The sequence below is a fragment of the Helicoverpa zea genome, chromosome 29, assembly GCF_022581195.2.
Source record: "Helicoverpa zea isolate HzStark_Cry1AcR chromosome 29, ilHelZeax1.1, whole genome shotgun sequence".
NCBI classification, from domain to species: domain Eukaryota; kingdom Metazoa; phylum Arthropoda; class Insecta; order Lepidoptera; family Noctuidae; genus Helicoverpa; species Helicoverpa zea.
In genome coordinates, this window is record NC_061480.1 from 1,593,522 (window position 1) to 1,610,359 (window position 16,838).

Below are 16,838 nucleotides of genomic sequence, written 5' to 3' on the forward strand. Positions count from 1 at the left end.
CGAAAGTAACTCTGTCTGTCTGTCTGTTACGCTTTCACGTCTAAACCACTGAATTGATTATAACAAAATTTGGTACAGAGATAGAGTTGACCTTGAGAAAGAACATAGAATAGTTTTTATCCCGGACTTTTGAAGAATTCTCTTGGTGACGCGATATAACCAAACTCTACGCGGGCGGAGCCGCGGGCGGAAGCTAGTAATGTTATAACACAAGCTAATGCTAACAAGTTAAACATGTGGAAGCTTGTCATTAGCAAATTTATATCCTTAAAATATATACTTGTTAAATAATTGGTGTAATTAGTCTGTAAGCTTTCTTTAAAACAAAATAAATAAATAATTAGCTTACTATGGCTAACCGACCGTTTGTGAAGATGTCGCAATATTTATTTATTTTTTGTGAATGATTAATTTTGCGTTTTCATTTTGTCGATAGTATGGTTTAGCAAGCTCGTGGATAAATTGACAAGTTTTGATTGCCATTTGAAAATCTTTGGCAGTAGTTAGTACTGGAAATTGTGACAACCAGTCTTACAGGTAAATGGGTTGAGAAGGTCAGATAGGCAGTCGCTTCTTGTAAAACACTGGTACTCAGTTACATCAGATTGGAAGCAGAAGAGTTAGACTGGAAGCCGACCCCAATAAAGTCGAGAAAAGGCTAGGCAGATGATCTTTAAAGGTCAATAGCACAATTAAATTACAAACGAGCCATGTGTTCTCACTAGCGAATGTTTATTTCAGAGAAAGTTAATTATAGTGATGGGTAGTTATCAATAAATTCAGTTAAATAGTAGAGATGTTGATTTACTATCGATGTTTAGGTACATTCTCCATTTTTTTTACTTAAGTTGCAATTTATTTGGTATGTATAAAAATTACATGTATAAAGTTACATATATAAAAATATTAAAATATCATTAAACTATGGAAAAGGTTCTAACTGAGCCTAAAGTCTAAGTTCACCGATAACATAACGGTCAGTTTTCTTAACTGTCTGCTATAAATTTTCACGATCAATATTCAAAATAAACGTTAGTTTAAAAAAATGGGGGCTTCATCAGAATATGTAAAGAATATTGCGGTGAATTCCGTAGAATAAAATAAAACAAATAAATAAAATCTGTAAAACACATCTACTTTCATACAGTTGTCGCATCATATTTATAAAAGCAGACAAGATTGATAGTCTTATAATTAAAAACATTACAACAGATAGAAAGCATGCAAACGTGACCACCACGTGCCTTGTAATGCGTACTAAACTATATCTATACAAATATAATAAAGAGGAAACATTTTCTTGTTTGTTTGTACCCCAATACCTCCGAAACAACTAAACCGATTATAAAAATTCTTTCACTGTTGGGGCGCTACACTCTTCCCGAGTAACATAGGCTATATTTTATCCCGGTATGGGCAGTAGTGCCGCTCCTGTATCGCTTTTATGCCTCTACTATGAAGTTCTAATGGGACTATAATAGACTGCAAAAAGTTGTGCCCCTTTGGCTGCAAAGCTGCTGCATAAGGTCTGTAGTTCTCGCTCTGGCTCTAAAGCTCTTAAGCATCAGTTTTGTGCTACCTACTTGGGATAGACTATATTTTATCCCGGTACGGGCAGTAGTTACCACGGGACACGGGTGAAATCGCGGGAAAGCGGCTAGTATAGATAGGTACTATGACATAGTGGACAGTTCACGTTGTGATAAAAATAAAGTGACATTTGGCAGCGGACGAATTGATGGTAAGAGACAGGTAGACTGCAGGTGACGAATTGTTCGTATTTTGTACTACTTTTTTCTGCAGCTAAGTAATAGATGCTCGGTTCCACCGATCATAAGGTTAAGCAATGGATGGTCAAGTTCATAAGTGTTTCGGAAGGAAAGTATTTGTGAAATCTGACTGTCAACTGTTTGAACATCTCTGGCAATCGCTATGGGAGTCACTAGACAGAGCTCGGTTGAGGAGGTCAGACAGGCAGTTGCTCCTACGAAATTACATGACAGACGAAATAAATCAAGCCTATGAAACACTGGTACTCAGCTGCAGCCGCTTAGACTGGAAGCCGACCCCAACAACGAAAAGGCAAAATTAATTACGAATAAGAATAAAAATTACAAAAAGCACATGCCACCTATCTCGTGGTGGTACGCGTGCGATCAATACGAGAGAGTTTTTATTTACATTAAGCGTATATTATCTATTTATATCTTTATATTTACTACGCACTGTTAGACGCGTGGCTGTGACACGCGGCCTGTCTTATGACGAAATGACACTAGACTTTTAATTTAAACACGTTTGTTTTTATTTTTCAACGAACTTCCCGTGGATTCGCCCGCGTCCCGTACCGGGATAATATATAGCCCTTACTCGGGAAGAGTGTAGCCTCCCAACTGTGTTTTTTTCTTTCAAATCGGATCTGAGTGCTGATTCCGAGTTTTTTGAGCGTTCGCAACTCGATCCGTAATTATAACTCCATTGAAATAAAGAGTCGTATGCTGCGTCACATGATTTAGGTATAACATCTTCATTCATTTTGCCGGTTAATAATGTTTACACTCGCAAAAGTGAGCGCGACTGTAATACGACCACGTACCGATGACAGTCTTTATTAAATAAACAATTCAAAGATAAGTGCTACGTAATTCAATGGTGTAATAATCTTCGCATCGAAAAATTTAACTTGCAAAACTCGCACTAGGCACTCAGTACTTTCGGAGACTAGAGTACAAGCAAAAACAAATATCTTTTAGATATTAGTACCAGCGGTTTCACTTGCGTCCCGGGGGAACTACTGCCCGTACCGGGATAAAATATAGCCTATGTTACTCGGGAAGAGTGTATCTTTACAACAGTGAAAGAATTTTTCTAATCGATTTAGTAGTTACGGAGCCTTTCACAATCAAAAATGTGAATCTTTTTTATATTAGTATAGATAAAAGATGTGAAATGACTTTGCTTTTAATTTAAAGATGTTTGTTTTTATTTTTAGTGTAAGTCTGAAGGTTTTTTGAGATGTCCATGGGATTAAGAATATAGTCTATTTTAATACTCGCGTTGCATGGAAGAGAACGTTTACGTTTATAATTAACTACCGTGACAATAAGAAAAGTGAAATGTTTTATGATTTTTTGTCTGTCGCACACTAACTATTTGGATGCAGTATTTATAGACGAATGCTGGTTTTCCAATAATTAATTTAGCTTTTAAATATAGTTTTAAACGCGTATTGATGTGAATTATCCTACTAATATTATAAACGCGAAAGTTTGTATGTATGGATGTATGGATGTTTGTTACTCTTTCACGCAAAAACTACTGAATGGATTTTAATGAAACTTTACAATAATATAGCTTATACATCAGAATAACACATAGGCTACAATTTGTAAACATATTGTTCGAAATACTAAACTTGCGCAGACGAAGTCGCGGGCACCAGCTAGTCATATATAAAAAGTAACAACCGAGTCCACTTAGTAAAATGTATCAAATTTAAAAAGGCTGTATGTAAGAGACTTTTAGCGACGAGACCGTACATTGTGTCTCCTAAACTGTGTAATATTTTAGTTTCTTTTATTATTTTAATTTCAAACTAACAAAGAAATCTATCAAAATTATTTTCCAGCAGTCCAAAATCATCCATAACCATAATTCAGAAGCTCAGCCCACCCAAAAACCGTTCTTCCCAAAAACCGATAAATATAATCGATAAACGCCCCTCACTAACGTAGTGTAACTAATAACAGCTGATCTAACGGAAAGCCGCGTCCGGTTCGAAATACTGTTCCACGCACACACATGTAGAGTTTTGTTGCTTTTTGTTTGAACTTCGTTCGAATGCAGTTCCATATTTGAAAATAGATTTAATAATAATAATGTCGGGACACCTTTTCACACACGGTCGGTTAGCCCCATGGTAAGTTATTAATTAACTTGTGTTATGAGTGCTAACACAACTGATAAACTACATATAGCTACATATATACATATTGTAACACCCAGACCACGGCCAACAAGCATGCTCATCACTCAAATGTCAACCGAACCGGGAATCGAACCCGGGACCTCAGATTCGGCAGTCCGGCATGGTGACCATTGCGCCATCGGGTTCGTAATTATTTTTAATTGACTTAAAAAAAGAAGGTTCTCAGTTATCTGGCATTACGCTGAACTGTCCCTATTTCGCACACACATTTCTCATTTTTATGTACTTTCTTTGTCATTTGTGTTCGCCTTGTGATGTTCCAATAAATGTTTTTTCTTTCTTTCAGTTCATCTCACGTTCTGGTGATCGATTTAGATGCGATTTTCAGGTTAGTATTTGTTAGGTTTTAGGTAAGTTGTTGAAGTCTGTAAAACGGCGGTAGGTATTATTTTGTGAAAAGTTTTGTTATTTCAGGAAAGCATTTCGTAGTAGTCTTTCGTATTTGTAAGCTCGGGAGCGCTCAGTAGTGGTCGAGTCGGCACAAAAAATAAAATCTCTTTATTATCTTGGTGATAAGTAATTCGAGTTCATTCGCTAAAGAAGCCGATACAAGTCGCTAAATAAAAATCTACTTAGTAAATTAAATATTCGTATTTTCCTCTTAAATCTAAACCACTTCCAGACATAAACAGAATCAATCATAAAGTGCTGGAAGGAAGTGGATTGACGTCATTCGTGAAAACAAGATGGTTGACATTGAGGCTGAGTATAAAAAGTATGTGTTCCAATAAAAGTTCTTATTGTGGTGAACTGTGGGAATGTAAACATGAGTCTAAGATACAGACAGAGTAAACGCATTTATAATATTAGGAACATTGTATAATCTACATATATCATACTTCTATACTATCATCATCCTACGAGCTTTCTTCCGAACTATCATGGGGTCGGCTTCCAGTCTAACCGGATGCAGCTGAGTACCAGTGCTTTACAAGAAGCGACTGCCTATCTGACCTCCTCAGTTACCCGGGCAACCCAATACTCCTTGGTTAAACTGGTGTTACAGACTTGCTGGTTTCTGAGTACCCGTAACGACTGCCAAGGATGTTCAATGACAGCTGGAACCTACAGTTTAACGTGCCCTCCGAAACACAGTAATTGGTGTCTAAGATATACTTAGAAAGTACATACAAACTTAGAAAAGTTGCATTGGTACTTGCCTGACCTGGCATCGAACCCGCGCCCTCATACTTGAGAGGTTGGTTCTTTTTCCACCACGCCACCATCACGACTTATACTTCTATACTATCATACTTTTATAGTATACCAATATAATATAGAGGATATTGTACCCCACTAAAAGCTCTGAAGCTAAAGAAAGAAAGAAAGAAAGAAAAACGTTTTATTCACGCGAGTGACACAAGGAAAAAAGAGAAAAATACAAAACAAAACAACAACAAAAAAAATTAGATTTAAAAAAAAATACGAATTACAACACAGAGTACGGAATTACAACAAGAGACACGACACGAGAAGAAGAATAACGGGAAATATGTGTCACACCCGCGTGAAACGGCCCTCGCTCAGCATAATGCTGAGACCCTATACGGGACAAAAGCCTCAGCGCTGATTTTCAGCGAGAGCCGAAACGTTTACGCTACTGAAACGTTTTGAAAATAATTTCAAGGTTCGGTAGCTACACTCTTCCCGAGTAACTTAAGCTATATTTAATTCCGATACAGGCAGTTCCCTCGGGACAAGGGTGAAACCGAAAAGCTGGTGACTTAATATTAAGTGAAAATGCACAGTTTGCTTTAATGAGAAGAGCAATAAATCCCTACTAATATTATAAATGCGAAAGTTACTCTGTCTGTCTGTCTGTTACGCTTTCATGTTTTAACCAGTGAACTGATCTTAATAAAATTTGACCTTGAGTTGAATTTGAGTTGACCTTGAGAAAGAACAAAGGATAGTTTTTATCCCAGACTTTTGAAGAATTCTCTATATAACCGAACTCAATGCGGGCGAAGCCGCGGGTGGAAGCTAGTACATAGATAAAAGCGAACATAGCCACAGGATGGAATGAGTTAAACCAATAAAAACGAAAGCATTCATTATAACGCCAATCCGATATTCGGCATTCGAGATCGTGAGCCGTTGGAATGTTGCCAGCTCATAAAATCAAACCGCAATCATAGTTTTATTGGTAATTATTAAAAAATATTACTACTTTTACTTCTTTAGATAGGTATTCGATTTGCTTAAATCATCTCCCGAGCCTTTTCCCAACTATGTTGGGGTCGGCTTCCTGTCTTACCGGGTGCAGCTGAGTACCAGTGTTTTGCAAGGAGCGACTGCCTATCTGATCTCCTCGACCCAGTTACGCGGGCAACCCAATAATACTGTTAATACTGTGTAATACTGTTTGTCAGACTTGCTGGGATCTGATTTCCCGTAACGACTGCCAAAGATACGATTTTCTTACATATAATTTGAGTAAATCAAGCATTTAAATTACATTTACTAGTCGACGCCAGAAGTTTCGCCGGCTTCCTAAGAGAACTGCTTACCTCACTAGGACAAAAAGTAGTCTATAAACTATTTATTAACTATATTCTGCCCATCAGTCTGACACCAGGGGCCCGATTCTCCTAATTATACTTAAGCGCCATACGATTCACGTTCGACTCGATTCGACTGAGATCCAATCCCGACTCGATTACGATTGAAGCGTATGTGGCATTCCGCTATTTTTTCTTTGAAATAAACGTTTTTATCCTTTTCTGTCATTCAATAATGAATCGTTTTGTCTGCAAATGATTTACGATTGCAAAATGATTGTACAGCAAACTACCGTATAGATCAAAATCACCAAAATGGCAGACCAATCGCACACCAATCAAATGTCAATCGAATACGATTGGTCTTTTATTAGTAGCAGAATGCCCGATATGGTTAAAACTGCTATTGCGATCATATTGCGATTCGTTTTCTATTCGATTTTGACATTATTAACTTAGGAGAATCGGGCCCCAGTCTAACCAAGGGGTATCGGGTTGCCCGGGTAACTGGGTTGAGGAGCTCAGATAGGCAGTCGCTTCTTGTAAAGCACTGGTACTCAGCTGAATCCGGTTAGACTGGAAGCCGACCCCAACATGATTGGGAAAAGGCTCGGAGGATGATGATGCCCATCAGTAATGAAGTTGATGTCCTCCTAACCCATTATCAACTAGCGGCAGTTCTCATATAAGGAGATTACAAAGCTGCGCAATACATAGGTATATTATGTTATGGTGCTCAAGTATTTGCTCAGAAACAGGTACATTCACTATTCCTTCACTCTCATAGCGCGATGGGACGACCATCTCTCAATGCTCTCCTATGCACAAGTGTACCTACCAATCACCAACTTCCAGGCCAGTTTCTAAACCCTACAAAGCGATTTCGAACCGAACTAAACTTTCGCTAGTGATGTTGATAGATAATATAATATAATTAACCCTTTAAGTGCTTCAAAGTACTTATTACCTTACCCACTTACAATTTTCACAATAATGTTAGGAAGTAGGAAGGCTTAATCAGTCCATAGCGGTTGAACGGAATGGGATGCAATTTAGAAGCGAATAACACTGTTTCCTACATTACAGCATACCGACTTTTCATCCTCAGATTATGACAAAATTATTAAGTCCTACTTATATATTTTATATTCTATATTAATAATTTCGTCAAAGGGTACGGTAGACTCGATCGAAACCTTATATGAATAACAAAACATAAAAAAATATTAATTTTGAGTCGACAACATATATCCGCAAAATTCGGATTATGGAGAATTTCGTTAAATTTCAATTGCACTGACAAGCAAACCACAGTCGCCATCTTGGGTAGTTAATAAACGTTGCTTAGATACGCATCGCCAACGTTTAGTGAATCTTATCAAAAAATACTTTTCGTCAGTCGTTGACGTTTCGCGAAAATATTGTTTTTGACACTTTTTTATGATATACTTTTTGTTATGTGTTTTTTCTTTAAACCTAAGATTGGCCGATTGCGATAAAAACCATAGAAAGAAGAATAATAACCATAACCTCAAAGTCGAAGTTTTAGTTCAAATGTCATTTAGTTGTTCAAATGTCATTGTCATTTACTTTGTTTGGATTACACCAGGGGGAGGACACTCCGTACATTTTGACAGCTAAGTAAACGAAGAGTCGCCACCTTTTATTTGGCCCGGAAACTATTTACTATCTAAAAGATACCTTAAATTACCAACAGATGGCACTACACTATAATCGATTTTGTTTGTTAATATAAAATTATTTATGCAATATTAATTAGAGAAAAGTATGAGGAAAATATTAGACAATTTAAAAAAAGATATAATAGGCGAATAAATTAAATACGGTTTAAAAAAGCACAAATATCAAATTTCATCTAAAAAGACCTGGTGTCAGTATTCCAAGTAACTTAACAAAACCGATCATAATAATATCAATATGGCGGTTTTTTGCATTCCGCATACACGCGTAAATAAAAAGTAATATATAATAATTATTTGTTTTCCTTCGACCTTTTACTATATTAACGATGACATTTTCTATTAGGGTAAGTAGCACCATATAACTATAACATTGGTTATCGTTATAGTTACATGGTGCTACTTACCCTAATAGAAAATGTCATGAATATGATGCATAATTATAATATTTTTATAGCTATAGCTATGTAGGTAGTTCGGGGCCAATTTAGAGAAAGATGGCGCATTGTCAAATTGGGTTGCAAGAATAACACGTGAGTGGGCTCTCTTTTCCCTATATATTACTTTACTCTTTGGATTACACACATCATGCCGAAAATCGTAAGTATTTCATAAAATGTTTCGTTGGTCGTGTCTCTGTCTTCGTTTAGTCTTTTGTTTGATGATACCTATATCATTTTGTTAACAGCCGAATCTCCGTGCATTTGGTAAACATTGTCACAATTGTGGAAAGTGGATGGAGCGAAGGGCTCTTCGTAAAGATGGTGTGTAGTATTTTAGTAGGTATGTAGGCAGGTTGTGTTTTTAAGTGAATTTTGTTTTGTTTTCTTCTTAAAGTGTGGATTGTGAGCCTTCTGCATTTAAAAATAAAATAAGTACTTATTTACTTCCAGTGATATGCAATTTTTGTAATGGCAAAATATTTGCAAGAGATGGCAAACAAAAGCAAATGTGCAGTCGGTGTGTGGAATGCGACAACATTATACTCGGTAAGCGGCTCAATATTTTTTCTCTATAATTCGACAAATAATAATAAATGACCACACGCATAGCCTGTGTTGAGGTGTCATGAACACATACAGAAACAGACACGATTTTTTCACCGTTTTTCTCGATAATGAAATGAACCCCTTCATGCGCAAGTTCTACTTGAACTTGGCTGGCTCTTATTATACAATAGACATTATTAATTGTATAATATATTTTTGCAGATAATTTCGATTATTGCGAGTGCTGTGGCTGTAAAATGAAAAATAATACTTATTACCAGATAGAGATGTGAGGATATACCTACATACATTCACAATAGTTATTATTATTTGAATATTTATCTAATATATTTTCTCCTTTAAGGTCGATAACGAAGAGTTGAATGTTAGAACTTATGAAAATATTATTTACAACTCATTTCGAGAAGCTGCTCAAGCAAGAGGGCTCCTTTATGACGATCAAGAATGGGAAAGATGTTTGAATGAAGCAATTGATTTTAAACTTCCTCGGCAATTGTTTCGAGTTCGAAGATTCGATGATGTAAAAATTCAAATTATCAATACCACTGAACAAGACTTGCAAGGTGATAAATATTTATCGAAAAATGTTATATATAGAGAAATTTTGTGATAATCAACCTCTGATGTATAATAGAGAATATTTTTTTATAAGTACCTTTGCCAAATTCTCGGACAAGTACTCATTGTAAAATTACAATTTACATACTTCCTAATATTATTCTTGATTTAGCCAATTTGGATAAAGAACCACAATTTCATATTTTATTTTTAAAATTAGTAAGTACTTATCTACCTGTCAAAGTAAAGAAAAAGACTGAGTGCTTAAAACAAAGAGGTTTACACAGAGTAAACCTTAAAAATTATATGTTTTATTAATTTGTGTTAGTTTATTTTGAATGTTAATTTGAAATAAAAATAATTTGTGTAAAAACTTTTGCAGTTTTTATTTATTATATTTATTAAACATAACGAACGAAGCTATACGAATCTATGCCTTGCTTATTCCTTTAATATTCCTTGAGACCCGATGACTACAGAAATTTCTACCTACATTTTGCAACTAGACGTGTATTATGAGTCAAATTTCACCCGAGCGAAGCCGGGTTTTCCACTAGTTATATTATAAATGTGAAAGTTTGTGAGAATGTATGGATGTATGTTTGTTATTCAATCACGCAAAAACGGCTGGACCGATTTGATTGAAAGAACAATGTCAGACGTCCATAGTAACTTAGGCTCAATAAAAATATTTCATGTACAGTGAAAATTCTTACAGTTTTTTGTGTAGTTTAATGTCAGAAGCTTTTCTATGTTTTCCACTTTTGCATTGAACTTCTCAAAACCAAATTATTCCAAATTATTAAAACGAAAACCCTGAACTCGATAAACAAAATAATTACTTATTAAAATGATTTTTTTTTGAAAAGTTCTAGATAACAATTAAATATTTTATAAGAAGTTAGTATTTTATATTTAAATTTTCGTAGTAAAGAACTTTGTGTCCGTGACAATTGTGGGCCGGGTGGGCCGAAACCTGACATTGTTCTTTGGTATGTAGATAGGTGATACCCTGGATTAACACATAGGCTACTTTTTATCAACACACCACGCGGGCGAAGCCGCTGGCGGAAGCTAGTACTAATATAATTGCCTGCCAGTAAGTCTGTCACCAGTCTAACCAAGGGGTTGCCCGGGAAACTGGGTTGAGGAGGTCAGATAGGCAGTCGCTCCTTGTAAAACACTGGTACTCAGCTTCATCCTGTTAGACTGGAAGCCGACCCCAACATAGTTGGGAAAAGGCTCGGAGGATGATAATATTAAGTAAGTACCTACTAATATTATGACTGCCTCGTTGGTCTAGTGGTTGCAAGTGCGACTGCTGTGCATGAGGTCTCGAGTTCGATTCCCGGATCGGACCGAAAACGTTTTGTACGTTTTACAAACATTCACAAAGCAGCCCATAGCCTGGAATTTAGTGATTGATACACCCGTGATACACATCTTTCTTATGGAATCTCCGCTATCTTTCCTTCCTCCGTGGTTACCGCCATATTTTATTTTTATGGTTAAAAACTTTAAAAGAGCGGATGTGTCTCTTAGAATCCATCAAGAAAAGATCTGTTTTTCTATTTATATTTTGTCAATTTCCTGTCTGAGTTGAATTGCGTAAGTTCCCAAAATGAGAAAGCTTTAATTACCTACTTCCTATGAAACCGAATGTTTTAGACGACTTCACAAAAATATTTCTTGTAGGCCCGTAAGCTCATCGACAACGTAAAACGTCCGTTTTTCTTGAAAAAATCTTTTGACTTTGAAAATTGAACGTTGTATTTTCCTTTGTTTACTCAAAAACTACTGGAGCGATTTGGAAAAATCTTTCGCTGCTGGAAAGCTACATTCTTCCCGAGTAAAGTAGGCTGTATTAATTTATCCCGGTACGGGCATTAGTTCCCATGGGACGCGAGTGGAACCGCGTGGAAATGTTTATTAAAAACCATGTTTATTGAAATGATTAATATCGAAATCCATTTTAGCATTCAGAAACCGATACTACCAGCATGTTCTTGATTGCCTGATCATATAAAAATAATATATCTGTCTGAACCAATGTTACATTTACGAATCCACTTGAGATGCGATTGGTACGCAATTTATATTTATTTATGAATAGCCAAGGATTGCGATGGATCTGTCTGGGTTATATTGAACCATTCAGAATTAGAATTTATTTCGAGTTTCTGCGTACACGCATGACGAGAAAAAGTTTGGCGAGTCCTAAGTATATAGAGGTAATCATCTGCCTAGCATTTTCCTAACTGTATGGGTGTTGGCTTCCAGTCTACACGGATGCAGCTGAGTACCTTCTATTCTATTCTTTACCTTTACCTAGTCACCCGGGCAACCCAATACCCTTTCGTAAGATTTGACTACTAAATATATTCAGTGACAGCAGGGACCCGGAAGAACTCGTTATGACAAGATGATCCCATCCATTGCAAGCATTGCTTAACTTTATGATCGATCGATCCACGTAGCTATTAGGCTCTGGCAAGAATTAGAGTCTATTGGACACACTCAGAGACAATTAATGGTTACTTAAGCTGTCCTTAGTGCAGAATTTCTATGAGAATCTGTCACTAAGGAGTGACTTAGGTAATGATTAAATGTCTCTGAGTGCGGGGGTTAGTCTCGTCAAGAGAGCCTTAATCAGCAATCCAACTTGGTAAATCGGAAATCGTAATAATCAACGCATAACGCATCTTTGAGAAGCAGGTTATAAATACAAAGATAACATCCAGGTACAAAATGTTTTGTATTTATAAACTGTTGTAAAATTGCAACCGAAAGGAGGTCAAGCAACATTCTTTGAGTGTTTTCCTGACCGACTCGTTGCAATTCTATTCATATTTGCTAAGAAAAAATGTGTGTGTTACGCGTCTTTGGATACCACAGAGTATAGATTGAACAGAGAGCTTACTAGATTATTTTATTATTTTTTAAGTGAATTCCCAAAAAGGAGGAAGTTCTGAGTTCGGATGGTTGTATTTTTAAGTTATCATAAAATTGCTTTGGATATCTTTGTATAGCGGTCAATCTTACAATATTTTAAGAAATGTAATGACGTCCAGACTGATTGTCGGCCATAGCGGCTATTCTCTGTCAGAAGATGGGACGACAATCCTCCGGTAGTGTCACCGGAGAGAGATGAAAAGCAGGATCTATGCGAGGACCGATATAAAAAATGCAATTTTGGCTGCTTTGTGAATGTTACAAGCGATTTCAGCCCGATCCAGGAAGGAAACCTAAAGCCTTTGGCACAGTAGTCGTGCTGGCAACTAACCCTATGCACCAGATTTTTTTCAGGCCTTCAATAACTTTGGAGCAACCCCGCAGCATTTACTGCGCACTCTGTTACATATTTTCTTATATAATCTGTTACCATTTTATGCGTATACATACAGTCTTGCTTGACTACTTTTTACTGTCTATTAACATAAGTATTTAAGTCAATTCTAATGGATTCGCGACCGAAGAGGTTTTCATTCAACTTTATGTTTTATTTATTAGTTTTTACGTAATTTCTTTAAACTGGTTTGACCATGAGAATTCAATTAGCGGGTGTTTGAAATGGCATTTATTTTGCGTAAGACTTAAAGTGTGCATCAAACTTGCATGTATGACGTAGCTTATTTTTTTAAACTGAACTAGTTACTCAGTATCGATTGGACGCGTCTCCGAAAATAATCTTTTTAACATATACAACATGTAACTTAATTAACGCACATCCTGAAATTAGTTTATTCAGAATCGTTTACTGAATCGATTTATATCATTTTTAATATAGGTAATTTTTTATCAGAAAAATAATTAAAACTACGGAAATTATTGTCATATTAACCCTGTACAGTCAAAACAAATTCAAATAGACCGTAACTCAAAGTAATAAGATTTCGTGTATTGTCGGCTTTTTCCGTAGTTTCGTTATGTTGTGTCGAGTCGAGCGGCGCGCGGCGCGATATTTGCGTGCGTAGTAGTATGACCAAAAAGTTCTCCAAGAATTGGTATAACTAATTTAGTAAATAACAATGCATATACATGTTAAATTAAAAATTCAGTGTGTGTATTATGATTATAACATAATATTCTAATTGGCGTGTTTGAGGGTGTGCGTTAATTACGTTACATGTTGTACCTATATTGCACCTTGTTATAAAACGTGGTTTTAAGAAGTAGGTGCCCGCTTTAGTTTAGTTTAGTCCACTAACTTTGTTCGGGGCGGTGGTTTTAACGTGGTACAAAATCTGGTACTTTTTTAAAACAACGGTTTATAATAAAGCGGGATGCGTTCTTCCGTGTTTCCGAAGTAACATCGTCACTAGCCAGAAAGTCTGACACCAGTCTAAACGTCGGGTAGCCCGGGTAACTGGGTTGAGGAGGTCAGACAGGCAGTCGCTCCTTGTAAAGCACTGGTACTCAGCTGCATCCGGTTAGACTGGAAGCCGATCCCAACATAGTTGGGAAAAGGCTAGGCAGATGATTATTTATCAGTACCTCATAGTAAAAGATTTTCTTAATGATCAGTTATGTGGCAATTAATTGCACATACATCGACTTTATTATACCAAATTATAACCTAACGGTAAAAACAGGTAAAACCGGGTCACTGGGCCTAGCTCGGCTAGATCAAGATAGATACAATTATAGGATGGAGATAATCATATAGATTTTTATCTAATAAACTTGTTTAAACGGTTTAGGTATATGAATGACTAGCTTTTCTCTTGGTTTTATAAAATCATACTTCTTCTATAAGTACAGAATAATATAAATATATTATTGAAGAAACATTACTTTTTAGGGTTCCGTACCCAAAGTGTAAAACGGGACCCTATTGTTTTCGCTCCCCTATCCGTCCGTCCGTCCATCTGCATCTCCTAACATGATATGTTGCCGCTATAACAACAAATACTGTAAAACTAGAATAAAATAAATATTTTGGCTCCCATACAACAAACGTGATTTTTTTGCTCATTTTCAAAATAATGGTACGGAACCCTTGGTGCGCGTGTCCGACTCGCACTTGGACGGTTTGTTTTGTTTGTACCCTAAAGGCCTCGAAACTACTGAACCGATTTGCAAAATTCTTTCACTGTTGGGGCGCTACACTCTTCCCGAGTAACATAGGCTATATTTTATCCCGGTACGGGCAGTAGTTCCCACGGGATGCGGGTGAATCCGCGGGAATAAGCTATCAAGTATTATAAAACGTGAAACTTTGTGTTTGTTTATCACTCTTTCACCCCCAAAACTACTGAACGGATTCTAATGAATCTTTAGCGTAGTATTAAATCAGAATAAACACTATTACTAGGCATTAAAAGCTAAGCCGACACAAACCAGTGATGTAAGAGAACACCTGTCTAATTTGTATGTTGGCAACATTATTATTTACTTATAAATATTCATGTCGTTAGCTGGCAACAAATGGAAAAAATAAACTTTCGATATTTTAGTTGTCTTTGCCAAATGGATGATCAAAAGGGCCGTAATATAGTGTTTTGGACAACATTCATTCGAATAATAATATTACCTACTAGCCGTTTTCCCGCGGTCTCACCCGCGTCCCGTGGGAGCTACTGCCCGCTACTGCCGGGATAAAATATAGCCTATGTTACTCGCAGATATTATAGCTTTCTAATGGTGAAAGAATATTTAAAATCGGTCCAGTAGTTTTTGAGTTTATCCATTACAACCAAACAAACAAACAATCAAAGTTTTCCTATTTATAATATTAGTATAGATGATAGAACTCTTCGAACTTCCAAACTCCTGGCTGCTTTAACAAAAGCCTCACCCGGGAGTTGAAGCCGAGACCGGGTCGTGTAGCAGTCGCGCTTTCCTACCACTACACTAGACCAACTTATAAAGTATATAAGTAATTAATAAGAAGTATAAATATAATATAAGTGCATGTATGTTTGAATCAGGGTTTAAATCTTATTTTTTGTAGGGAATTATCGTTCATTTGATTATATATACAATGTTACGGTACAGTAAACGGTATACCTACTATTCTGCCTACAGTCACAAACCTTTTTCGAAAACAAACCGCAAATCGCAGAACAACCAACCTTCTAAATTTAAAAACTTGAAACAAAAGATGGCGTACCTCACTTGGCAACAAAAGAAAAACACTTTTCACAACGCACTGTCAACGTAAACATAGACTTAGGCAAAAATTATTTTCACTTTAAAAACCAGTTATTAGAAAACTATAATACTTTAAAGTATCACCACACAATATTATTTACAAAAACCAAAAAAAAATACGCGGCAAAATCTGACAGCTCCCTTCAAACAAAAAAAAAATAGGTTATCGAACCACAGATTAAATAGAGAGCGATAGTGAGCAAAGAGGTTGTTTATAACTGACTGTTGTCGCGTCCGCGCGTCAGAAAACCGTCGTTAGACTGGTTCGTTTTACGTTACGTCTTCGGAAATAGACATACTTATTCTGTTACTGTCTGCGTACGTTGAAATATGCACTTCAAATCGTAACTGCAAAAGCTGTTAGTCATCAGGGGTTGCTCGTTTCTGAAGATTTTTTGCACTAACTACCTCTTTCCTCCCACAGTTTCACTCATTACTGATTCCCGCACCCGAAAAATAGTTTTGTTGGACATTTTATACTTTTTAGAATATTAAATGTACCTTCTATATCCTATAAGCAATAAATAAAATAAATAAATGTAAGGTACTCGCGAACGATTTTTTCAAATGGTTACAGGTTTCAGAGCCTTTAGGGTACAAACAAAAATATGTTTGTATTTATAGATAATGGATTACTGGAATTGCCAAAAATATCATCAGTTTACAAGTGAATCAGCATGACGTGGTTAGTTACAAAAGAAATTACGTACAAATGACTTAGAGTGACCTATTTCAATAGAAAGCTCATTTTAGATCACCTATTATCGTTGAAATAACAAACACTGACAGCTTTTAGTGCCAGGAACATTGCATCATCTGCCTAGCCTTTTCTCAACTATGTTGGGGTCGGCTTACAGTCTTAGCGGATGCAGCTGAGTACCAGTGTTCTACATGGACCAACTGCTTATCTAACCTACTCAAGCGACTT

The 16,838-nt window shown here is 36.4% G+C and overlaps 1 long non-coding RNA gene across 2 annotated transcripts; it reads left to right on the forward strand.

Annotated features, from left to right (window-relative positions):
- The first annotated feature begins 8,757 nt into the window (after positions 1 to 8,757).
- LOC124643964 lies at positions 8,758 to 9,575 on the forward strand. Of its 2 annotated transcripts, XR_006985991.1 has the most exons (5): positions 8,758 to 8,789; positions 8,878 to 8,972; positions 9,083 to 9,178; positions 9,401 to 9,467; positions 9,543 to 9,575. It is a non-coding gene; the product is annotated as an uncharacterized LOC124643964 (long non-coding RNA). The 2 variants fall into 2 exon arrangements; XR_006985990.1 differs by having other exon boundaries at positions 8,767 to 8,972.
- The last annotated feature ends 7,263 nt before the right edge of the window (positions 9,576 to 16,838 follow it).